The sequence below is a fragment of the Gekko japonicus genome, unplaced genomic scaffold (genome assembly GCF_001447785.1).
Source record: "Gekko japonicus isolate JY-2015 unplaced genomic scaffold, Gekko_japonicus_V1.1 scaffold924, whole genome shotgun sequence".
NCBI lineage: Eukaryota > Metazoa > Chordata > Lepidosauria > Squamata > Gekkonidae > Gekko > Gekko japonicus.
The window spans coordinates 710430-719432 of record NW_015170303.1 but is presented as its reverse complement, the minus strand read 5'-3'; positions in this window follow the sequence as shown (position 1 = coordinate 719432).

Below are 9003 nucleotides of genomic sequence, written 5' to 3'. Positions count from 1 at the left end.
AAGCGAGCTATTGTTCTAGAGAAGCAAGCTTAGCCCGTTCTAGGTACAACTAGAGGAAAGGCTTGGGCTCAATACATAATAGTCTTAGGCCCCAGTCACACGGAGAATTTGCTGTGTGAAAGGCATGAATGTTGAGTGGATTTTCGGGGCGGGATCACACCACAATATCTGGGAAGCGTAGCGCACTCATGGCCAACCCATAGGGTCCCGTCGAAGATGCGGAGTTAAAAAGTACCAAGGAAAGTGCACGAGTATCCGGAAAACACGTGGCACAGGCGGGTGTCTGATCGCAGGAGCACTATTATCCTGTGGTATCCGGCGCCCATCCACGTCCCGTCACAAACTGGAGGTTTTTTGTAAGCGCATGCGCACAAACATGAAACTGAAAGCAGTGCTGCTCCACGGAACTGCGCATGAGCACAAATGCAAAACGCTTGTGTAATTGTGCCGCGCCGCTTCTTTGCCACGCTCCAGCATTGCCGTCTGATCGCCAGCTAACTGCCGAAGCACGGAGACTCAGGGGACCGTGTGATCGGGCTACCGCGCTGTATTTTGCTTCGGGGCGAACAGCCCACGCCTCCCCCCCATGTTATCTGGCCCGTGTGACCAGGGCCTTAGAATGGTTTAACTCTGCTTAGAGTAGCATGGTGAGTTATCACATGGGCTTTACTTTCCTGTGCATTTTTAGTACCACTGTGTGGCTCTTGGGGCAGCCTTGACATAGAGAACGGGGCTGCTGGCCCCTTGGTGGCGGTGGGGAGTCTGTGGCCCACGGCCCCTGTTGCCCACGGCTCCTCTGAGTGGCGGGGGGACGGCAGGATCCGACTCCAGCTGCAAAGTCATGTCACTTCTTCAGGTAACGCTAGGAACTGCCGGAGGAGTTCCTAGAGGTCCCTTTGTCAATTCTGGTTTTTTTTTTTTGTTTGTTTGTTTTACTGGAAGTGACATTTTTTAAACTAGAACTTGAGCCTTTTAGGAATTATTATTTATTGTGGAATTACTATTTATTGTTTTATCAATGTTGTAAGCCGCCCTGAGCCCACTTGTGGGGTAGGGTGGATATAAATTGAATAAATTAAACTAAACTAGGATGCCGCAGCTGGTTTCGCAGCCCCCCTATATCCGCACCCACAGACTTCCCACTGATTGTCAGACCACCCTAACTGAGAAAGATGATGCCTCTGCCCCTTATTTACCACAACCAAGAGACGGAAGGAGATGTTTTTTCAAAATAATTTGGCACGTGGCTTGGCTCACTTGCATGAGAGATCTAGCAGAGGACTCCTGGTTGCATTCTTGACCTCTTGGTGGTTATGAAGACTCGCTGATAGACTCTGACCTACACCCCCAACCTTCACATCCTAAAGCCAGCCCTCACGCAGCTAAATATAGCACATCTCCATGCAATGGGAAACCTCAAAGGTGAAGTGGTTTTAAAAAGGGATCGCTGCTCACAGTGTGGGCAGCTTTTGGGGGAAAGGGTTTGGCAGGGTTTGTATCGCTTCAGAAACACACAAAACCTATTGGACCAAAGGACCCCGTGGGAGAAAAGACAGTGTATGTACAACACTTCTCCCAAACTGTTTGGAACTTTGTTGGGAACTTTTGTCTGGTTACAGCCTGATTCCATCTAACCCAAAAGTAACCTTGAGATACCAGTCAGAGTGGGAAAGCAGAAAATAAAAGCATATAAGGATGGGAAAGAGAGAGAGAGGTGCAAACCGGAAGGTGAAAAAGGGAAAGAAAGAGGATTCATTCCGTTGCTTTGGTTGCCATATATTTATTAAGAGTCTAAGAGATGCCCTGCTGGATCAAGCCCAGCATCCTGTTTCGCACAGTAACTGACCATTTGACCTGAAGGGCCAACATACATGGCAGAGAAGCCAAGACTTCTCTCTGGCGTTGCCTCTTAGCACTGGGTCTCAAAAGTTTCCTGCCTCTGAATGTGGAGGCTCCCTTTAGCCACCATGGCTAGTAGCTATTGATAGGCCTTTCCTCCATGAATCAGCACAGTCTCCTCTTGAAGTCAGCAAGCCTAGTGACCATCACTATGTCCATGGTCAGTGAATCCCACAATTTAATCACTCACTGAGTGAAGAAAAAAATTCCTTATTTGTCCTTGAATCTGTTGCCAATCAGCTTCATTGGATGCCTGTGACTTCTAGGGTTTTGAGAGAGGGAGAACCAGTTTAGGGTAGTGGTTAAGAGTGCGGACTCTCATCTGGGAGAAACGAGTTTGATTCCCCACTCCTCCACATGCAGCTGCTGGTGTGACCTTGGGTCAGTCACAAGTTATTTCAGAGCTGTTCTCCCAAAAGCAATTCTCAAAATAGTTCTCTCAGCCCCACCTACCTCACAGCCCCACCTGCTTAAAAGGTGTCTGTTGTGGGGAGGGGAAGGGAAAGGAGATTGTAAGCCGCTCTGAGACTCGGCGTGAAGGGTGAAGTATAAATCCAATCTCCTCCTCCTCCGCCCCAGAAAATGATTTTATAAACCTCTATCATGTCCCCCACTAGGTGTCTCTTTTCTAAACTGGGAAGTCCCAGATCCTTCAGCCTTTCCTCGGTTGCCCTTTTTTGTACTTTTTCCAGGTCTGCAATATCGTTTTTGAGATAGGGTGACTAAAAAAAAGGTAAAGGTTCCCTTGCTCGAAAGCCAGTCGAGTCGGACTCTAGGGTTGCGTAGCTTCAGCTAGGTGAGAGACTAGGTGGGGGAAGAGAATGTCGCCTGCGTGTAAAAAAGAGAACTCTTCATGGAGTTTGAGTTCTTTGTCTTTGGTCTTCTGTCCTGGCATGGCAACTATCTAGCTTTCAGTGCTACACGTAGCTAGGGAACTGGTCCATTTTACTGCAGGTAAGAGGGTAGGTAACATACAGGAACCATAGGCACATCATCTCACAGGAAGGCTTCCCTCTTCTGGGTGTGTGTCTGCAACTGGCATCACTTTTTGGGTCACCACACAGTTCAGTCCCTTTTGCACACAACTTTGCACAGTCCAATTTTTATTACTTATGAACAATGTCCATAATAGCGCTATAAGCGCCTTGCAGGGCAACAAAGGGACACATTTACTAATGAAACTTGAAGACCAGATAATACACAAGTATATACCCATACAGTGGTCTCTCCATTCACCCAGCTGACATAGAGACAGAACACCCCAAAAGCAGGCAACTGGAGAAACAGCGTTCTTGGTTGTAGAACCAACACTTTGGAACTTTCTTCCCAGGGAGAGTCATCTGTTTCCTTGTCACTGTATTCCACCAGCAGGTTAAAACTTTTTTTGGGGGGGCATCCCCCAGTACAATCTTATAGGCTCTCCTCCCTGGTTGTGTTGTGTTTGTGTGTCAATATGTTTTATTGTATTGTTAAATATATTTAATATTTTTAATGTTTTGATGCGCAGTGCTCTGGGGACTCTATTTGGCTAGAAAGATGCATATACATTCTATCATCATCATCATCATCATCATCATCATCATCATCATCATCATCATCATCATCATCATCATCATCTTTCAATTTATTGATCGCTCAATCCTTGCAGAGCTGCTGGCTCTGAGCGATTTACAGTTACTCGTTTCACAAGGGACTAACAATGCTTTATAGGGGTAAGGGAGAACAACACATATAATCTTTACATAGCACATGTTTTGCAGCCGACGGGGATTTGTTCAGTTGCAAGTCAGACGTGATCCGGACGGCATTTTTCCCACTCGGCTTAGCTTGGCTGGATGACGTCAGCTCTTCCACTCCAGGACTCTTCGGTTCACAGCTCCATACTGCCACCGCCTGGCCGGAAATGGCCCATTACAGGCTTCTTGATGCCGAAGAGATATTCTAGGCTTTCAATCTTGCGAGCCGAACCTTCCGTTCGCCGGGTATGCTCACTGCTTGGAAGGGGAAGGTGAGATCACACCCACTGAAGTGAGATCACACACCCCTCTGCGTGGTACACCCAGAGGGCCTCTTTACAGTCTCAGATAAACTCATATGGTTTGGGGAACACAGGTAGTCTGATCCTAAAGAGAGTTACACCTACCAATATCTGTTGAAGTCAATGGGCTTAGGAAGGTGCAAGTCCACTTAGGAGTTGCATGGGGGGGTTACACAGTTGTGACCTCACCCCCCATATGTTCATTCTACATGGCTGAGCTCTTATACAGTTCTAACAAAACCAGTTATCATATAGTTGGCATCCAGATCTCACAGTTTTGTTTCTGCTTAGTACGTCTTGCAATTCTGATCTTTTAGCTACTTGCTTTTCTTTTGCAAAACGTTGGATATGTTTTTTGGGGAAATTATTCCCTATAAATAAGACAAGGTATGCTTCATGGGGATGTGGGGAAATGGTGATTCGCTCACCCGGCTGCCTCACTGCCATTGTTATGAGCCGACACAACTCGACAATTGTATCTACCTCCGTTCAGAAATGGTCCCCCTGCTTCCGGTGGGGTTTATTTTCAAGCAAGGATGCTCAGTATTTCTGTGGTGAGGATAACAGAGTGGTGTGATTCGCTGGGGCTCAGCCCTGGCATTTTCAGGAACAGATGATATAACGTTAGAGAAAAATGCCCCTGAGCGGGTGCAAAGGGCCATGCCACCTAAGCACTGAGAAACGAGAGCAGTCAGTTCTCAAACTATATGACAGGACAGGAACACAGGAGAGCTGCCAGTGTGCAGTGAAAGACCCTCTCATTAAATCACTGAAGGTCCTTCCCAATCGCAGGTGATGCCACCTACTGCCTCTCTGTCTGATTCACTGCTCTGAGGTTGCCATCTGCTGATCAGCCTGCACTCGGGGCAGATGGTTCCCCCCAGGGGTCGTTTCGTAGAAAAAGAGCTAGGGGAACTCATTAGCATAACTCATTAGCATATGCCACACACCCTGACATCACCAGAAGTGTGTCATAAGGCCACACCCCCTGACATCACCGGCGGTGGACCTGCAAGGCCGGCGGGAGTGCAAGGAAGCCCCGCGAAGGCCCTCCCTGGCCCCAGGCAGGCAGGGGTGGGGAGAGGCAGGGAGGAAGCAACTTACCCTCCCTCTTCTCCTGCCTCCTCCTGGCTGAATGAGGGCCAGAAGCGGGGCGGCCAGAAGCAGGGGGCGGGGCTTCGTCATGTGCCCCGCCCCCCGTACCTCACCCGGGGTAACTGCGATCCCCCCCGAAATGACCTCTGGTTCCCCCATGTCTCATCCACAGGTGTTACCCAGACAGCCAAATGACTTGCCCTGAGGAGGTTGTTTGGTGCCTCTGGATGAGTTCCTGCTATACTTTCCCTTTTCACCTCCGATCACTGACTCACGCAGCAGACGGACTGCTTCAAGGGCACACATCACGCTTAGGAGGAGGAGGAGACTGGGGTTGCTTACACTCCCCTTTCCCTCCCCCTCCCCACAACAGACATCCTGTGAGGTAGATGAGGCTGAGAGATCTGTGAGAGAACTGCTCTTTCCAGAACAGCTCTGGGAGAACTGGGACTGACCCAAGGTCATACCAGCAGCTGGATGTGGAGAGTGGGGAAATCAAACCCGGTTCTCCCAGGCTGGAGTCCACGCTCCTAAACTACTACACCAAACTGGCTCTCTCAAAGCCAACCTTTGGTTGAAGTTTGCCCCTCTCTTTAATTCACTGGGGGGAACAGGTGCGTGCCACCTCTCAGAAGTTCCGGAAACCCCAATCCAGATTGTCCTCAGCAGCGAGTGAGAGGAACCGCTTCCAAATCAATGGCTGTTTTCAGGCATAGTGGAGCTCCTGGGTCTATTACCCTGGCCAGTAGAGACGAAGTCTTGCCTCTGGCTCCTCTGGGATCTGGAAGGCCGAAACCAAATCCAGGCTCTTCATTCCAACGGCACTGCAGACAGTGGCGGAAGGCTCCGGCTGGGATTCTGAGGCACACAGAAGGTCCCTTCGGAGGCGGGAGAAGCATCCCAGCTGGTGGGCAAGAGGCCAGCGAGAACGAGGAGGAAGCCAAAAGGAGCAGAGAGAATGTCTCCGCACTGATCGATGCCGTGTGGGGGTGGGACAGAGGATGCAGCCTGGGACAGGGCCGGGGGGTGCACACGGTTTTGATTAGGAGGGGTTAATCTGATATGAGATCATCCCCTTGCGTGTCGAGGGGGAAACACACACACACACACAAACACACATGCTACAATGCAGGTGATCTCCTCCGAGGTTTGTACAGGGGGGGGGGTTTGACGTGCGAGCTCATTTTTAAGGCAATTATATGTCTGCGTCTCATCACTGCTGCATGTACGCCTATATAGAAGATACATATGTAGTGTAAACATCAAGATACGTGGTGCAGTGTCAGACTAGGATCTGGGACACCCAGGTTCAAATCCCTCCTCTGCCATGGAAGCTCTCTGGGTGACCATGGGCCAGTCACCCGCTCCCAGCTTAGCCTACCCCACAGGGTTGTTGTGAGAATAAAATGGAGGTGCAGAGACTGCGGCAAGCCACTTTGTGTCCCCACTGGAGAGGGAGGCAGGGTATAAGATATAAAGATATAAGATATAAAACACACACACACGTGGATGATATAAGGCTGCTTTTTACACACAGCTGCACACATATAATTTGTTGTCTATTTTACTAAAATGTTTATACCTCATCTTCTTGACTCAAGGGGGCTTACAGTAATCATCAAAACATTAGAAGTTAAAGCCAAAACAAGACAACAACATTCAAATACTGCCCTCCCAAAAAGATGTCTGCTGCTCATACGCACACACACATATGCACATGGTATATAAAGCTCAGCTGCCATATATGTGCTTGAGGTTGTTTATATATGCATGAGTATACAGATATATATATATATTTATACATTTATTTATCATTTTCCAAATTACATATATCCATTCTTACTTACAAAGCTTGAGTCTTATTATATTTACATATATTTCTTCAAATATATATTTCAATCCATATCTCCCCATGTTACCTGGATCCAAATATACATTCTTTCCCATCTTTTTTTTAAATACACCTCCATCTTTCCCTTGAAGACTTATCGTTAGTTTGTCCATTTCTGCTAACTCCATCAGTTTCGATATAATTTCTTCGTTTGTTGGCAAAATCTCACTCTTCCAGTATTTAGCCATCAATATTCTAGCAATAGTCACTATAAATGTTAATAGCTTTTTTGTCATTTTGTGGATACTCTTCCGGTACCATATTTAGTAGTGCTATTTCCGGGGTTAGAGTCATTTTTAGCTTCATAATGTCCTGAATAAGCTTTTCTACCATTCTCCAATACTTCTCCACTTTTCTACCATTCTCCAATACTTCTCCACTATATATATACAGATATATTGAAATTCTTCAAGATTTTCTGTTTCCTGGCTCCATCATCAGCCAAAAGGGAGAATGCGACCAAGAAATCAGAGGGAGACGGAGGCCGGGAAGGGCAGTCACAGGGCTATTTTTGGGCAGGAACGCACAGGAACGGCGTTCCGGCTGGCTCCCAAGTTGGCAACGCCCAGCGGGAACTCATTAGCATTATGGCCACACCCAACAGCAGGAACTCACTAGGATTGGCTACATTAGGGGTGTGTGGCCTAACATGCAAAGGAGTTCCTGCTACAAAAAAAGAGCCCTGGACAACAAACAAGGTAAACAGAAGAAGCAAAAGGTGGGTGTGGCTGGATAACCACACTTCTGGTAACATGTGGGTGTGGCCCAATATGCTAATGAGTTCCTGCTGGGCTTTTTCTACAAAAAGAGCCCTGGGCAGTCACAAAGGAGACAGAAAAGATCCTAAAGGGTAAGGGTGTGTCGCTGGTGACCAAGATCAAGATAATTCATACTATGGTGTTCCCCACTACAGGTGTGAAAGTCAGACTGTGAAGAAAGCTGACAGAAAGAAAGTGGGATGCCTTTGAAATGTGGTCCTGGAGGAGAGTGTTATGGACACCGTGTGGACCACCCACAAGACAAACAAGGGGGTTCTAGATCAGATCAAGTCTGAACTCTCCCTACAAGCTAAAATGACTAAACTGAGGCTATTGTACTTTGGTCACATCATGAAAAGACAAGACTCATCAGGAAAGACAATAATGCTAGGAAAAGTTAAAGGCAGTAGGGAGGTGTGTGCATGCGTGCGTGTGTGTGTGATCCAATGGAAAGCGCCACCAAGTTACAGTCAACTTATGACGACCCTGTAGGGCTTTCAAGGCAAGAGACTATTTATTTATTAGATCTGTACCCCGCCTTCCCCACATAGCAGGCTCAGGACGGGTTCCATCAGACATCGTATACAAAAACAGTTAAAACCGATTAAAGTACATCAAATGAAATATACAGAGTCTCTAACCAGAGCCCCAACAGATGAGGCACTCTAAGCTGTGGAGTCTTGTGAGCAAAAATCCTACTTTGTGAGCTCCTGGCATTAAAGTTGTGAGTGAGCGATTGGGCCGCTGCATAAATTAGTTGGCTCTGGAGCCCTCCTTCCCGAGCTAGGACAAAAATATGTGAGCTGGAGGCTAAAGAAACTGAGAGCTAGCTCACACTAACTCAGCTTAGAGGGAACACTGATGGCAACCCTGGACTTTCTTGGTGGTCTCCCATCCAAGGACTACGCAGGGCAGCAGACCCTGTTTAACTTTTGAGACATGAGGAGATGGGGGCTAGCCTGGGCCACCCAGGTGAGGGTGGATGCTTGGATCTGCCATATGCCTGGTTATGGGTGTTTCATTATATAGAATTGCCATCTATATGCTTCTATCTTCTCTATAAACACACCCAAGATCTAAGGTGGATGTGCGAGATACAGGCGCACACACAACCAATGCTCCCTCTAAGTTGGAGAGTCTTGTGAGCAAAAATCCTACTTTGTGAGCTCCTGGCATTAAGCTTGTGAGCGAGCGATTTGGCTCCTGCATAGACTAGTTTGCTCTGGAGCCCTCCTTCCTGAGCCGAGACAGAAATGTGTGAGCCAGAAGCTAAAAAACTGCGAGCTAGCTCACACTAACTCATCTTAGAGGGAACACTGCAC